At 41.2% G+C, this 17,616-nt stretch overlaps 1 long non-coding RNA gene across 1 annotated transcript in view; it reads left to right on the top strand.

Moving 5' to 3' along the window:
* The first annotated feature begins 1,473 nt into the window (after positions 1–1,473).
* LOC120322514 overlaps positions 1,474–17,616 on the top strand; it is a 29,971-nt gene continuing 13,828 nt past the window's right edge. The window contains exon 1 of the long non-coding RNA XR_005562276.1: positions 1,474–1,530. This is a non-coding gene — a long non-coding RNA (uncharacterized LOC120322514). The remainder of the gene's footprint in view (positions 1,531–17,616) is intronic.

The raw sequence follows: 17,616 nt of genomic DNA, 5'->3' as shown, positions 1-17,616 counted from the left end.
CATTCATTATTCTACTTAGACTTTGAGGTTTTAAATTAAGTGGGAAAATTAAAGTACTTGACAGAAGTGAAATCAAAAGACATCTTTAAGGATTAGGAAAGCTTCCCTAAAGATAAACAACTAGTAAAGCCCTTTTTTTTTTAATCTTTAGTTTTACCTACATCTGACTATTTCTTAATTTATAACCCAAGCCAGACTAAGCCTTCCTTTATGATGGCTATACATCAGAAGTGAGACAAGATTTGGAATTCACTAGGAAAGAATTAAATGAAAAGATGTTCCAAGGGAAAGGTGAGATCAATCAGAGTGGTTTGTGCACGTCTCTAGAAATACCTGAGATGGAGCAGTGAGGAATTAAAAAGTTGTAAAAAAGCAGCAATGACAAGAATATTTGAAATAGAAACCTCAGCAGCAGCTTCTAATTGCTGGTACATAATTGTATTTATTCAGAGGGGAAAGGCCCCAAGGCAAAGGCGACTTGCAGTTTAGTTGGATCCGCAGACCCTTCTGGCATTGGCCACTTATGTCTAAACTGGTCAAAAGTAGCTTTGTGAGGAGAGTCACAACTGTATTTTGTGTTTTGATTTTCTCCTCGGAAGGAAGAACTACAGTTTAACCACACTTAATTAATCTTCAGTACTACTTAAGGGCTAAGGGGAATGGAGGCACAAAAGGCAGATAAGGACTCCTTAGAATGATTTTACTTTTGAAGATCTATACTTAGGAAGATCTATCTGTTTATCTGCATAAAAGCATTTTAGAAACAACATAGCAGAGGTGTTAGTGATTTTTCAACAGTGAAGTGCCTCTAAACAACACATTTTACTAATTTACCTGTACCTGGTTACAACCCTCTAATTAAAGCTGTGTCAGAGCTTCTATGTATTCTCAGTTTTCTGGAGTTTATCACTTGAGTTTAAAAATTACCTGCTGGCTAAAATTTGTCATACAAGGACTTACATAGGAGTATGTTTTAAATAATAGTAATAAAACCCCACTCTGACAGCTTTATAAGTTATTACAGTGTTTCAAAAAATGAAATCTGTCAGTTCAGGTTTTCTTAGGACCCCCTGGAAATGGTGCTGTCTGTTAAACAGCAGTCCGTGACATTTGGGGATTGTTGCTAAGTGTTGGGAGTAAAGCCAAGTACCTCAGCTGAGGCATGTTTCCAAAAGAAGTTATTGCAGGTGTGTTTTATTAACTCACCTCCCTGTGTATTTCTTCTGCATTTTAGGTCAGAACCTTCAAGGGCTGGGTGTCCCTGGTCTACTTATGTTTTATTCTGACTGTAGTACAAAGGCAGGGTCACCTTTGGACTAGCCCTTGTTGTGCTTTTGTTTTGTTTAGGAGGGGGGGGGTTGTTGGTTTTTTGGTTTGGTTTTTTTTTTTTTTTTTTTTTTTTGTGTGTGTTTTTTTTTTTTTACAGCATTAAAACCTGAAACTTGGCTGAACTTGAGATTATTGAGAGCTCTCAGCTAGAGTTGTTCTGCTGTGCACAGCTCCTTCTTCTTCCACAGCGGAGGTGTCAAGGTAGGAATATAGGCTGTACTTCCTTCCCCAATGTTGTACCAAACAATGCGTTAGAGCCACCCTGAATTTTGATCTGAGAACACATGTAGCATCCTTATTTTCCCTGTCCCATTTCTCCTGCACTGGGTGCCAGCCACCCTCTGGCTATCAGTTAATAGCAAGAGTAAAGCAAAGATTCGCTCTCTGCACAGTGCTCTGGATACAGCTCTTATGTGTGGTAAATACAGGACTTTTTGGTGTATCTTGTCGTAGGACTATCTTCTGTGATAACTCCCAGCTGTGCTCTTTCCTCGGACAAGCCCAGAGAGCTCACTGGGCATTGAGTGTGTTTTGGGGAAGCCTTGAGCTCCACGTTCTCTCCCCATAGTTGTCATTGCTCCCTCAGTAAGGAGAGATTCCACCTGCTGATGGCAACAGAGGTTGGTTCCTCACCGTCCTGAGACTCACCTTAACTACAACACCCTGGTGGCAGCAACACCTTTAATTCTGACCCCTGAGGCTGCTCAGTGTCTCTGACAGGCTTGGCGTTTGCTTGCAGGTTTTTTCTGTATTTTCACAGTCAGAAATCAGCGGGGGGCTTCAGTGACTGACAGTACTCACTTTTTGAGCCTGGTTTAGTTTGGCTGTATAGCCAGGGTATGTCTAAAAAGGTTGTTCTTTTTCCTCATATTGGCTAATGCGACTTCAAACACCCAGTCTGAGCAGGGGTTTGCAAATGCATTAAGATTTTATGGAAGGGAAAGGTCTTTTCAGACTGACTTTTAGGGCACTCCTTTAACTCCTGTTTAAATACAGCAAGACCTCATTTAATACTTTAGCAGTAGGCTCACAGCTGTACAAATGCTATCAGAGCCACCACAAAAACAGTTGCTTTTCTGCCACGACTTTGTAACTAAGCTTTCCCCTTGTAAGGTTGGCTTTGTTGTTCTTTTATTGTTTTTAAGTTCTGGTTTCTGTTACATTTGATACACCTGTTATAATTTGGAAGAGTAACTCAGGCTAGGAGTGTCCAAGTTGGGATCTGAGCTTTGCCACAAGCTGGTGTGAGAGAGGAATTCTCTTCAACCACCTGTGTCTCCCTTAATCTTGCTGTGAAAGTGGTCTGACAGTACTTTCCCCTTCCCCATTTAACTGAAAGCTTTTAGAAGGATAATCTTCTTACTGTTTTGATGGGGTGGCTTGTTTGATTGGTTTTTTTGACTGATAGTTTTTGCTATAATGCCAACATTAAGTAATGAGAAATTAGTAAAACAGTACTCCTTCCCACCCTGTATGTGGTACACCATATCAGAGTGCCAAGAGGTTTTTTTATGAGAAGAGCTAAACAAGCCCCTACACTTCTGCATGGGGAATGGCCACAAAGAAGGGAGGAAAGACAAGATGAATTATTCTGGCAGTCTTTTATTTTGCAATTCCAAGTCAAATGGCTTGTATGAACTTGCTAGCCAAGGGGAGAAGAGGTGCCAGTGAAGTTTTAACACCACAGTGTTAACACAATTTTATTTCTTTCTTTTCCTCTCTATCCATTTCTGTCCTGGAAGTCATATTTACAAGTGTATTCTGTGGCATTGCTGTCTGATGTTTATATGAGATCTTTGTGTGTTTCTACTTAATGTTGAATTTTAATTGCATTTTTTAACATCTTCAGAAAAATCTTTCCTATAACTGGAATGTCAAAATATCAAATCAAGATGAGCAGGGTCTCTGTGTTTCATCCTGGGAAGCCCATGCCTTGGGTTCAATGGGACATCTCCTCTCCAAGCACTGCCTACATCAACTGGCACTGCCAGAGGCTTGGCTGCCTTTTCCACAGTGCTTTTTCAGGGTGTTTGGTACTCAGACTGCCAGCACAAAAGCTGATTCAGACCAGCTTGATGCTCAGGTATACTGAGAACTAAACCACAGGCAGATACCATCAAAACACATTTCACTTGTGACCTTTCACAGCCAATGAATTGGAGGGATTTTCCTCTGCTGTGGATCAAATTTAAAACTACTTCCCAGGAGTGAAAGGTCATCGTGTGGAGTCATGATATCCAGTTAAATACAGCTAAATAGAACTCGTTAGCATCACAATGAATGGAGTTATATATTACCTGGTCTGGAGGATGGCTGGGGTGGGTGGGGTAGCAAAGGAATAGATCCCTCATCACCCTTAATAAAGCAGCATAATAGCAGAGAAAAAGCACAAAGAGCAGAATTTGACTAAATCTGCCCTTTAAACCTGTTTCTCCTGGCCAGCAATGTGAATGGTCAGAAAAACATGGGAAATGTCACATAAAGGATGTATTCTCCTCTTGCCATGTTTGCATTCACAGGAGCTACAGTTCCATCCAAGTGAGAATATTCTATATACCAGCTCCCGGCGGGGCTTTGATCTCCAGATACAGCCTGCTCTGAGGAAAAAGGAAATCCAGTGATCTTGTGTCTGAAATTAGATTCCCCCAGGGGGGCAAGCTGCACTATCTGATTGGCAGAAGGACTTCACATATAAGTGGATCCATGACATCTTTTATCCTGCCAAGCCATCTCCCTTATGGGGAATATTTCTTGCTCTCCAGCCCTTTCCTAATGATTGTTATTTCAGCCTTTCTGTTTCTGGTCATACTTCATTTTTCTTCAGTCCAAGTGTGAAGCTGCATGGCTCTTTCCTCAGCATTGGCAGCAGGTCAGGGGATGTGAAATGGGTGCAGGAGGCTTTGGGATCTTTGAAGAGGCTGTCTCAAATGGGGAGGATCCCCACACAAAACTTAGCGGCCTCTGAAGTGAATAGCTCAGAGTCAATCATTTACCTTGGTGATCTGGCTTTTTTTTTTCTCCCTCCCCTACTTGGCATGCTTGGGTCTTTGTATTCTGCTTCTCTATTTTCTAGGGGAGGGAAGGGTGGATGAGATCAAAGAGAAGGATCAGCTCCTTTGTTTATATTAAATAAAGCACTGTTTGAATTCTCTTAACCTTTTTTACAAGTGGCTCCTTCGCTTATATATATTGCTTTGACTTTTCTGTAGTTATTCAAGGCTTAATGTTCACAATAGGCAAGCAAGTTACTGTCATTAGTAGTCAAATAGAGCTGGGCATCTGCAGAGGTTCTTTTGCTGTTTAGCTCAGAGGGGATCATAGGGATCTCTGCTCTAGTGTCCAGTAAAACTGGATGCTGGGGCTGCTGCACTCAAAAAACCTAACCCAGCTAGCACATCCCTGAGGACAGGCATCTCTTCTTGATATACAGCCTTCAAGCCATGGATGAGCTGTCATTTTGCCATCCTAGATGGTACTGGATTTCTTCTCTGGCTGGTTAAAGCAGGACTCAAGGTGCAGAAACTGTTTAAAGAAATAAATCAGATTTTACTTGTCTTGGAGCTACAATATTCCCAATATTCCCCCACTCCTGCTGCCCCTCAGCACTAGGTGCATCAGTCTGCTGCAAGGCAGGAACCAAGGCAGACATTGCTCTGAACAAAACCAATTTTTTCCAAGTCATCTGAGTATGTCAGTAAGTTAGTGAGTTTTGCTCCCTGCTGAAACTACTGGAGATGCCACGAGTGTGATCCTGCACATGGCAGTGCCTCTGACAGCTGTTCAGAAAGTGTGACTGCATTTGAAGAAGCAGCAGAATTATGCCATAAAGCTGAGAAAAACTGAGGACCTTCACTCTCCTCCAAGGGATGCTTTTTAATTTCTTGCCCCAAGTATGATATACCAGTCATACCTGAAAGCAGTAAGTTCTGGCAGCTGAAAGCGAGCCCATAGGCCAAATGGGAAGGAGCAATACAGAAAGAGGATCAGAAAGGATAGTTCACATTTATTCATGTTAAACCAGAGATGAGCCATAATGGGTGTAAATTATTTTGTTAATGTACTCAAAAAAAACAAAATTTATTCCTAGCAGTGTCCCTGTCAAAGCACTTCCAGTGATTGACTGAAGGGGTCTTGATGGAGGATGGTCCCAGGAGAAGTCTGGAATATTTACTTTTCTCTCTCTCTTTTTTTTTTTTTTTTTTTTTTTTTTTGAATAAAACTTCAGTTTTAATGACTTCCAATAAACCTGCCATCCATGTACTGGAAATACCTCAAAATTTCCACCCCTGCCTAAGGCAAGCTCCACTGGAGTTAGGCAGTGCTGATTTACACCAGCTGAGGTGCCTGAATTTATTTTATTTTATTTTATTTTTATAGGGGTTTTTTGTCCTTGGTTATAAAACTTTTACTAGCTGGAAGAGATCACATTCCATTCGGGAGCTCACTTTATGCTCTTCAGGTAGGAAATCATCACCTTGGTGCAGACAAGTTTCAGCATTTCGGGGTTGAGAAAGGGGGGGCAGGGAAGGGGAGCAGATTTATACTTCCTAAATGAAGCACTTCACATGGATGGGGAAATGCCTCCAGCAGAAGCAGGCAGAGGGAGCCTGTTCTGTAAGGAACATCTGGAAATGGAGACACGCATATTGCTTTTCTTCATCCTCCCAGAGCTGCAGGGATATTGTGGCCTGAAAGACCACTCCTGCTCTGACTCTGAGCTCTCCCCAGCCTTTACAGCCTCCTCCTTTCCCACAGGCTTAACCTGATGGCCATGGGCATTTCCCAGGCTAAGGCTGCCCGAACACGTAACACGATACAGTGATCTGTCATCTTCTGCAGAGTAATCGGCCACTTCTCTCTACCCCTATTTTTTAATGAGGAAATGATTTTTTTCCCCCCTGCTTTTAATGGAATATCTCTTTTTGAATTTATGGAAAGTCTGTGTACCTCTGAGCCACTGCTGAGTGATTCTATCAGTTGGGTTTATCTTAGAATTATGCTGCACTTTTGTGGTTTCTAAGGCAACCACATTTTTGAATGAACTGCAGAGTAAATGAAGGTATCCAAAATATGTGACAGAGCAACCTACATGATGTGCCTTTCACGTACTAAGTAACATGCTTGCAGCAGTTCAACTCCAAACATTTCAGGCTAAATGGTATCTTGAGCCTTATTTATATCAGTCACAAATCTGATTCTTGCTGATATGGGACACAGTGCTTGGTATGGCCAGGCAGGTGAGGACTGAGGGGAAAAAAAGCTGATACCTAAAGACTTCAGTAGGATCAGGCAGTTTCCACTTGAAAAGAAGCAATAGGAGAAATAATAAGAATTTTATTATGAGTGTTGCTAGACGTGTGATTAAGAGGATGAGAGTGTTTATTTCTCCTTTCTAAATATTTTAACTCATCAGGAATCCAGATACTGGATTTCTGAACTTTTCAGTCTCTTTTTCTTCAAGGATTTCCTCTCTGCAGAAATGGGACTCTCTGTGTGTTTTAAGGATAAGTGATTTTCTAGTGCTGATCAGTTCAGAACTGCAGAAATCGGTCTTGTTTACCCTGGAGAGAGTAGCACCACTAACAAATTGTAAGTACTGCAGCAGCAAGAGGATTTCCCCTGTATCTGGAAACACTTGAACATGAAATAGCAACCTGCAGGCTTGGAGGGGGATGGCTCTTGGTGTCATGGTGTAGCTCAAGCCACCTCACTTGTACTCAGGCTTTCTCTTGCAGAATTTACTTAATGTTTGGAAGGCTGGATGGTCTGTGGGACTTTCACAATTACTGCTCTGAAAGCCCTGCCCCTTGCACACTTCAATCATATACAGCTGGAGGAACTGATTGACAGCTTCCAGGATGACTGATAGGAAAGGGATTGAGTGAAATATGACTTTCATTTTTGTTTCATTTTCTTCCTACAGTCTCTCATTGGATTTGGACTATGTGTGTTTGTATTTTGACATTTCCATATTAGTGCAAACTACGTGTGCCTTCTTTCTGACTGAATAGTTAAAGGAATCTTTTTATAATGACCGATCTACACTACAACAATGCAGCATAATATGTACTTCCAACTATTGTGCACACCTCTTTGGCAAGGAAAACTTCTGATGCAGGCTTTCATCTTGCTTCAGTTTGTATGTGGATCAGCCCTGGCATTCTTAGATTCCTGCCCCTCCCCCCCAAAAAATATTTGTTTAATAGATTTTTGCATCGCTCTTGCATTTCCATTTTTAGCACATGCAGATGTGCTTGCTCTGATGGAACCTTTCATTTTGCTAAATGGGGAGAAGGATTTTTGCACACACCAACTGTGCTGCAATTAGGATTATTACAAGAAATAGATCCAAGGAAGGTTCCTCTGTAGGCTTGGTCCAAGATTCCTTGGCAACAGACAGAGTGAAAAAATTGAAGATATTTCCTTCATAACATTCTCTTTTCCTTATGTATAATCTCTTGTTGGGTCTTTACTTCCGCAAGCCCCCCAGCTTCTCTTCCCAGGAAAGCAGATTTGTGTAAGTGTAGGGATCCCAAGAGCCTTCTGTTAATGCCATAATAATAGAAGGGGACTCTTCAACAATGAACTTGAAATGTGCAATCAACAACTCTCCTCAGAGCACTCAAACATTACTCTGCCTTTGTTCCTGACTTCAGCTAAGCAAAAATCAAGGCTATGTCCACCAAAACTTTGGCATTTCAGCTGTCTTCTGAAATCTGCCTTTGCCACTGAGTTAAAACAGAGAAAAGCAATTCAGTTTCCAAACCCAAGCGTTCATTTTCCTTAATCTCAAGTGAACAGCAATTTATGAGCATATTCTGTGACATCCTTGCTGTGTTTTCATGGAAAGCTGGGTAACCCTTGCTGAATGAACCACCCTGCAAAATTGCAGCAATTTCCCAAGGCATTTGCAAGGCAAACAGGGACCGGGTTGAATGCAGCTCAGCACCTCCAATTGACATATTTTTTAGGTGTCCAAAATGCCACAGTCTCTGAAATGGAAGCGTAGAGACTGGTCTGCTGGATTCTGTCAGGCAGCTGAGAGTGAGAGTGGGCTTAGACCTCATGTCTAGACTAGTAAAACCTGTATGCTGGGGAGCTGGGGGGAACTTGCCATTAGGGGATTTGCTCCGAGCCTCATGCAGGCTATGAAAACAATCTCTAATGAGGGGGCAGGAAGGAATCTCTTTAACTCCTAGAACTCGAGGGAAAACATTTTTGTGTAGGAGGGTTATTTTAAAAGCCTCTGACCTGTTTTTCTAAGGGAACAGCCACTAGCTTCCTAAAATGTTTGGACAGCCTAAGGACTGAAGGGTCTGAAGAGCTTCTCTCTTTGTGCAAGTTTAACAGTGGGTGGTAAACATGGAAAAATGTCTCTTCCCTCACATTGCAACATGATGCATCATGTATAGCTTGTCAGGAAACAATGTCTGGTTTATGTTTGCTGCCAGGTATTACTGCAGGAGGAACACCTGACATGGGATATCTTTTTTTCCAGGCAATTAGTGGGTGGGGTTATCCACACCAGTGCAAGTATTTGGGGATTAGCTGCATATCACTCAGCAAAACTGGGAGCATCATTTAGCAGAAATTCAAAATAGTGACTGCTATGGGCAGTACAGGCTTCTGTGACTTTCTTTAAGGTAGTCATGTGAACTACCCCAAACATCCCCTGAGCCACACTGGCTTCTCTAGAAATGAAAGTAGATCCTCACATAAACAATTAGAAAATCAAGTTAACTCAGCATCTTCTTATAAAACAGTGTAATTTCTAAATTTAAAGCTTAGGATTTCTGTTCTTTGAGATAGCTGAGAGGGGAAGGAATCTGAGAGGAGCATGGTCTTCACAGCCTGTTTTCATGTTGGAAATTAATGGAATATCCCCCCACACCATCGATATATACAGGTCTAGGACTATTACAAAGAGATTTGCACCACTAAAATAATTTCCCAGACACAATTTTCTTCAGCTGACATATGTTACTGTATTTACATACAGTTATATATATAACTAAAGACTGACCAGATCACTGGATGAAATATAAAATTAATAATAATGCTAAAAGTCATTAATTCCTTACAGCTGATAGCACTCTATACCTGGCCTCCTTAGCAGTCAATAGAAGGCCAGATGATAAAAGTTTGGGTATGGCAGTGTAGTCTATGGCAGAGTGTCTCTCTCTTTTGACAGTCTTTCTCTGTAATGAAATAAAATAATTCTGCTGTTACACGGAGCCCAGGTAAAACAGACAGTATGTGCCAGTGTGTATTTTATCAGGTATAATGTGTTCCCAGGAGGTACTGGTAGCACTGTCTTCCCTGGAAACCAGAAGGCTCTGCTATGCTCGTGTGGGAACAGTTATTGCTAAAATGAATTCTGGGAGCAGAAATTGCCCGTTTCCTCTCAGAACCTCTTCCTTCAGCATTTGTAATGACCAAGTCTCCTCCCAAGCTCCTCGTCAAACACCTGAATGTACTAAGCTCCTTAGATCTTAGATCCCCATAGGTCTAGTTCTCCAGCTCCTGCATCATTTGTGTGACTCCCATCTGAAGTCTTTCCATGTTTCCAGATACACAACTGGACCGCCAAACTCGACACAGTTTTGCTGTCGTGATCTCAGTGTAGGTCCCTACTGAGGCAGGATCGTTTCCCAACCTCTAACTTGATACCTCCCTTTTCACACGCTAAGAAGACACACTTGCCCTTTGAGCTGCAGCTTTGCATTGAGAGCTCATGTTGAAGCTGTTATCTCCACTGACTTTTTCAGTCTCGCTCAGGGTCACTTTTTTCCAAGACAGAATCTTCCATCTTATAGCTGTAATCTGCCCTCCGGGTTCCCAGATGTATCACCTTGCATTTGGCTGTATTAAATGCAGCCACACTGAATCACAATCATTTGACCAGGAGATTCGGCTCACTCTGTAATAGTAACCAATCTTAGTGGTGTCTGCTGAAACTTTATCAGCAAGAATTATATATCATCACACAGGTTCATGGTAAAAAATGTTTAAATCACTATTTAAAAAAAAAAAAAAAAAAAATCTGCCATTCCAGCCCGTAGGGGAATACTTTCACTTCTTTTTCGGTGTCTCTTGCTACAGATATCCTGCTAATTGGTATTTCTGCCTTAAAAATTGCACTATCACAAAGATGTTTTCAAGATGTAGAAAACATATACTATGTGATTCCTTTTAACAGAAGTTTTAACTCAAAATTTCACTTAGACTCAAAAAGTTCAAGAATAACTATATTAACAAACTGTCTTCATGAGCCTGCCTATAATCTTTCTACCCTCCCCTCTAACCCCCAAAAATATCTCCCAGACAGGTTTTCTAATTCTTTACCTGTGTCAAAAAATAGACTAATACATACACTGGTATGAGTTATGTCCTTGGCATTAATTATCTGTTATTAATATCCTAAACAAAATGTTGCATTATTTTCTGGGTTCTCTCTTGAACTAACCTTTGTACAGTCTGGTTTTCTAAAGAAATTTTATTTAGTCAGACCTGGACATCACTCATTTCTTTCCAGCAATAATTGAAGCTATGAGCCAATTTGAACTAAATTTCCTGACGAGACTAATGTTCCAGAGATGCTTCTTAGCAGTGAGCTTTGGAAACAAGTTCCAACAAAAAGAGTGGAAGAAGGCGGCTCAACATAATGTCCATTGTTCAGCGAAGCCTACTGGATCCCAGGGACCTCACCTAAGGGAAGACCTTTGGAAAGCTGGCTCTGTAAGTGTCATGGCACTAGTGGAATAATATCTGAGCGTGTTGCTTGTCTCTTCGTCTCCACTGTTTTCTAATGCTGGACTAAGTTTAACGTAGCACTTCTCAGCTATTTCGGTACACACTGACCGCAGTGTGTTACATACACATGGAAGTGTACTACACTCTTATTGCAAAATGTCTATTTTTGGTAGGTGCTCTGTCCCATACTTATTTCTAGTCCAACGCCAGCATCCTATTAAGAAAGTGGCATCTTCCTCCTGTTCTCCACAGAACAGATGTAACTGCAGACAGTTCCTGCCTTTTTCTACATACCTATTTAGCACTTCTCCGTCTCTGACTAGTAATGATCATATGTGTGACCCATAGTTTGTGTGTTCTTAATAAGCTTTTCTTAAAATGCGTATATTCAGGTCTTTTCACCACAGATGTTTCAGGAATTCTGTTGGCTTCACTGAGCAGTCGATCAGATATTTAAGCTTACAGCTTTGAATTTACCTTATCTTGTTTCTATCTGCTGTACACACACTTTATATCACTCATCTACTTGCAGTATGTACAGCTGCAATACTGACATTAATGAGGGCTCCAAGATAGCATCTTTATTATAATAAATCATTAATATGGCACTAAAATGCTGCTGTTTGTGGTTTTGCCTCAGTGTGAAGCAGCTGGCAGCTATGTCAATTGTCACTCTGAATATATTAATAGACAAGAAAATGAGAATTTATTAATATGGAGCAATGCATAGAGACTAAAGCAGGCAGACAGGCCCAGAGTTGCATTTGACCTGGGCAACAGCTTGCACAGAGGAACAGCTCACATGCACTTGATGAAACCAAGGGTAAGAGTTTTTCATTTTGATTTGGATGAAGATTGAAGATAGGAATTTTGTCTGGGATGTACGGTTCTCTTCACCAAGGCCCCTACTCATCAAATTCTGTTTTATGACGATCTTTCTGAATAGAATTCTACTCCACAATAGTCTAAAGAATATCACAGGAAAACATTACCTGTATTTTGCAAGAAGAGATTAAAGATAAGCAATAGTAGCCAAGATGCCAAACCCAGGCCCTTGTTGTAATTGCTGGACAACTTTGGCCTTTCCAAAATGAGCTTCTCTGAGTGTAGCATCCTGCTGCAGACACATGCATGCCTGAAGGCCACATATTCTGTACTTATAATATGTACTGCATTATTAGAATGCTGGCTTGTGATCTTAAGTTGGTATCAGGTAGAAAGCACAGAAAGTGCAGGTGTATGTGTGATGTTTGTCGTGTGTTGCTGTTTTCTCCACAACCTGGAGGGTAACTCATTCAGGCGCAAATTTGCAGCCCATGACAGCAGTGTGTGTCCCACAGAAATGCCGATTTTTGAGAGAGGCCCATCTTCCCATCTCAGCCTAACAACCACTGTCCACCTGGTGACAGTTTGGAAGAAAAAATGAAGGTAAAAAATCAGAGCAAGAGGAACAGAAAGGGGTAAAGCTGAAGATGATTCGGGAGGGGAAAGCAACCCCTCCATAGATTGCATTTGCCCTCTCTAGCCTTGTGAATGGTGACTAAGTCAAGGTTACACAGAGATGTTAAAAAGATGAGACACAACACACGAGGAAGCGGTGACAGGATGAAAGGTTTGCTGAGATCAAATGAGAGAAATGAATACTCGAAGGGTCAGTCCTCCCTCTTATGCTTGCAAGTTCGGGCATTGGCTGTGCAAGGAGCCACAGTTGACAAAGCAGAATGACAGACATAGGGCTCAAGGGGCTGATTCTTCCCACTCTTGCACCAGGTTTGTGTGTGTGACACCCCCAGTGACTGCAGTGCATAAAGCTGGGAGCAAAGGAGCATCGAGTCCTCTGAGTGAACTGTGCAGCGGCACTTAACCCCCACTGGGTGGGTCACAAACCTGTGATTACATCCTTGTTCCCCAAGGCCTGGGAACACTTTGGGAAGATTTTAAGAGCTCAGCATTTAACCCTTTATTTAACTGCAAAGAAAAGAAAGAACAGGCTCTATCTTTGCAAACATTTCCCTATAAAATGGGAACGCTGATGAGTGAGTTGTTGTTCACTGAAAGTCCCATGGAATTCCAAATGTTTTTCACTAGCTGGTGAAAGCTAGGAAAAGCAGCCAAGTATTGATAGCCAAAAACATCCCAGGAAATATTTGGAAGCTGTGTAAAACTCCCACAGCGATAAGGGATGTAAGCAATCCTGCAATAAGACCATATACAAAGCTGCATAGTGATTATGTATAACCACTGGGGGATGAAATCCATATCATCCAGTAAATTCTTCTTCTTTCTGCAAACCCTGGTCTAAGGTGATTAAGGAGAACATCTAATGCCTCTCAAAAGTGTATCGACAACCTGAAATGGGAAGATTTTGAGATTAAATGCCATACTGAATTTAATGTAACTATTCTGCCCAGCTCTGCACTCCATGTCCATAGTAGCCATAGAGCTGGTCCATTAGCAGTATTCCAACCATTACAGCAGTAAAGGAAGATCAGTGTGTAAACATAAGTAATATTATCCCTAAGTAAGTTCAGTATTAGAATTTTTTTTTCCTGGCCCAATAATATCTATACCATTTCTGCCCATTAAATATGGAAAAATTAATTCATTATTTGCTTACACTGTGCAACAGGGTACAGAAACTTTAGAGGTGGTACTAATGAAAACCAGAAGCACCAGTCAGCACAGCAATGCCACTGGACTGGTGAACCTCACAAAGGGAGTGGGCCTAGGCACACAACCTAACACTGCACTGACATGGTCATATTGTTTCTGGGCTCTGAACTCTGGTCTCTGCTGACTGAGAGGAAATGGCTGTAAAGGTGCTCTGAACACACTGGAGGATGTCTAAGAAAGCTCAGGTTTGCGCTGTGTGGGCAGAGCCTTTGTAGCAGCTTCTGTAGGGTCATGACAGTTATAGACCTCACCATCATGAAAAGTCCTTGTGTTCAGTGTGAAGGGAAGAGGAAGAATCTTACAAGAAAAAGATGATCTTTCAGCAAATACAATTTTTTTTTTCAAATGTGCTGCTGGAAATTATTTAGTTTCATAAAATATATAGAGTGTATATTAACCTAGGCTGTTCACTGTGACTTCAAACAGCTCTAGCAAAGATGCCTCTGCTACAGAGGTGCTACTAAAATTATTTTAGTTTGAAATTAAATGTTATAAGAATAGATTTTGATGTTAAATATTGATCCTATTATCTACTCTGCAGAAAGTGTGTAAATGCAATCTGTAACACAGAATGATATAGTGTAAAAGAAGAAATTATTTTAATTTGTTTTTACACAGTTTTCAGTTGAAACCACACCCCTGTAGTTCAAAAACTCTGAGAACACCTCCAAAGCAACACTTAATGTGTGTGTGTGTGTGTGTGTATGCATTAATGAATTTCTGTTCTCAGTGAAAGAGGACTGCACGTCTCAGCACTCTGAATAAGAACAGAGCATTCAATCCCTCTCCATAGCAAATTCAGCCTTCAACAAGTTAGTTCTTCCAGGGATGGCAGTGATGCAAAACTGCTTTGCAAATGTTTTTCTGGGTTTTGTTGCTAGGTGATGACTTGGAAAACTTTGCTATTCCTGCTGAGAGGTTTAAAAAAAACAGGCCTCACATTAAAGAGTACAAAAAATAGGCCATCTTGCTCCCTAACTCCCATTTCCTAACTCCTGGAGTCTGCACCCTGTGTGCCTTCTACACTCTCACATGCCCCTCTCTTCCCCCCGCCTTGGATCTGCTTGCCAGAAGTTGGAGGCCCAAAAAACCACTTCTATTACAGTGTAAGAAATCGAGAGGTCATTAATCTTTCTATTCCTGACCAAAATAAGCAATTCTGCAAGTGTACATTGTTTTATGCTGGCTTTTCTAGTCAAATTTTACTGGTTTTTAATTTTATTAGTAGAAACCTGGATGAACAGATTAAATACTGTTGACATGGTTGCAATCTGTTTCACATAGCAAAAAAATAGAGAGGTTTGGAGATGACCCCACAGCAGTTTTACTTAATCATGTACCTGGTCTGGACACAAAATCCTTTGACAGGCAACATGTTGGTAATTGATGAGGAGAAGACTGAGAGGTGACATTGTGAATTCAGGGTGAGGGCTCAAAGCCTTATTCCTTTGGATATTGCCAAAGTAGGCCTGTTGGTGGGGAGAAACAAGGTGTATTTGTTCGACCCATTATTGATTTTTGTGTCTACTGGGGCATTTTTTATATCATCTTATGCAAGTTTCCAGAGATGTAGCCTTGAATTAGTATATGGCTAAGCACACTATGCTCAGAAACAATTAGCCACTGCTGTTCTCCTTGAAAGCTGTTTCTAAAATCTAAAGTCTTGTACTATAAACTGAATATAGGAACAAGCATTTTTTTATATATTGGCTCTGGATCAACGCATCAATAAGGGTTAAAAATTACCAAAGTCAGAGGAGCAAGCACCTATTTTCAGCAGCCAGAAAATAATGATCACTGACCTTTATAGCCTCAATTTGCAATTTGGCTCATTTGGAGTTTAATCCTCTTTCATCAGGTTGGCCAAGTAAGAAGACCCTAAACCTCATCTCCAGCAAAGTTCTCAGCATTTGACGACACTCGGTCTCTTAAAGTGATAGCATTTCTGGAGTGTAACTGGCACTGTACGACTCTATTGAAAGACATAAAGCCAAGAATTTCAGGCCCTAATCCTGTAAATCCTTGCATTTTCTTTTAAAATCTATTCACGTGAAAAGCTCCCGTGGCTTCAGGGACACCGTTGGTATTCATGACTTCAGGCGCATGAGAGTTTTTGTATGATCAGGGTCTAAAACCAGGAGAACCAACAAGCCCCAGTGACTGACTCGAGTTTCTGCCACCCAGTTCTGGAAGGCTGTCGGTGGTTGTGGTTTTGGCTCTGCCACAGGGCTGGGTTTCCCTCCCTGTACAGCCTCCACAGCAGACGCACAAGTGCTCACAGCTTTAACACTTCATTAGTTACTGGTGCGATGACAGAAGTTATATTGTCTCACGTCAGTAAGCAGTAAGTTAGATGAGAGGTGGGAAACAGGGACTTGTTTCTAAGGCTCAGGACAGGCAGTCCTCTTGCAGAAGCAAGTGGCACAGATATTGTCTGAAGAGATTGTTGGATTTCTGGCTGCTCTTTTATTTTAATATGACAGACTTAAGTAATTGAGAATGTAGTCACAGGTGAATTAGCTTCTTTCCGGCTTTCATTATACAGAGTGGATGGCAACTCTACTCTCAAAGATTGAAATGCATTTATTATCTAATTATGTATTCATCACCATGAGAAAAATTACTCATTGCAGCACTGCTGTTCTGTGCAGAAGAAGGGAGGGAACTGGATATCATATAGAGAAGGGACTTTTTGTGGTTAGTGGTGTTTAATATCTTCTCACTAGTGAGCTTTACGTATGGTTTGTAGATCTTTTCAGCTACGGCTAAAGTTCTTCAAAGTCACTAGTTAAAATCAACTGTTTATTGTCAGAACAGCTTACAGTGAGTTTGCTCCACCTTGTGAGTCTTCTGGTCCTTGGCTCTGCTGATGTAAAGGCAACTTCTCACCAACATTTGAACTTGTACTTTGTTCTTGTCCTCTGTCTGCAAGGAAAATGTTGTGGAACAGTCAATGTTTTTGTGAGAGCACCAAATTATGTTTAAAACTTGCTCTGGTCTACTTGGTACATACTAATGTGTTTTAAACATGTTTGGGCTTGTTTGTTTTGGTTTTTTTTTTTTTTTAATATGTGTCTGTTAATGGTCAGGAATCATTCACTTACACACCAGCACTGTGAAAGATATCACATTGAGGACTGCTAGAGGTCAGGGAGGACTTCCACCAGTTTCTGTCAGCATCCTTCTCCCAGTCTGGTGGAGGGTTTCTGCCAGGGTGAGGTGGCACACTGGGAGTTGAAGTGCTCAGCTCTGTGGTCTCAACTTCTGTCTCCCTGTGGGACCAAAGGATTACAAAGGTATGATGTCCATGTCCATCTGTCTGTCCCCTGATAAAGCCTTTTTAACTTCTTTGCTGATTTCATCTAAACTTGCCAAAAGCATGAAGGTATCAAAGGTCAGTAAGTTCCTACAGGTTTCAAGAGATTTTCAATTAGTCTTGAGGTAGGGGCCTACACTGTAGAAAATCAATATAGGAGAGGAAAAAAAGCCCATATAAATGGCCAATTATGTCAAATACTTCTACTGGAACTTCATCCTCAGACACTAAAGGCAATGATGAGAGGTAAATGTGTAGGAAACCAAGCTTCATTAGCTTGTTAAGTTGCAGAACTACTTCTTCCATTTTGAGTGGTTAAACAACCATATGAGAAAGTTTGCCTGCTGAAAGGGCAGCAGGATCTGGGAAATGCGTGGGGATGGTGGATACTGGCTCCAGCAGACCTGTTGCCAAACCAGACACATTCAGAAATCCATGCAATGAGGTGTTCAAACCCAAATGACCTAACTGCCCTAGAATGGAGACAGTTATGGAGCATGGTGCAGTTGTCCAAATACTTAGAAATTTGGACCTTTGGAGCAAAA

The sequence above is a fragment of the Pipra filicauda genome, unplaced genomic scaffold (genome assembly GCF_003945595.2).
Source record: "Pipra filicauda isolate LSUMZ 115617 unplaced genomic scaffold, ASM394559v2 scaffold98_size3848907_pilon, whole genome shotgun sequence".
NCBI lineage: Eukaryota > Metazoa > Chordata > Aves > Passeriformes > Pipridae > Pipra > Pipra filicauda.
This window is presented reverse-complemented; position numbering and strand designations above follow the sequence as displayed.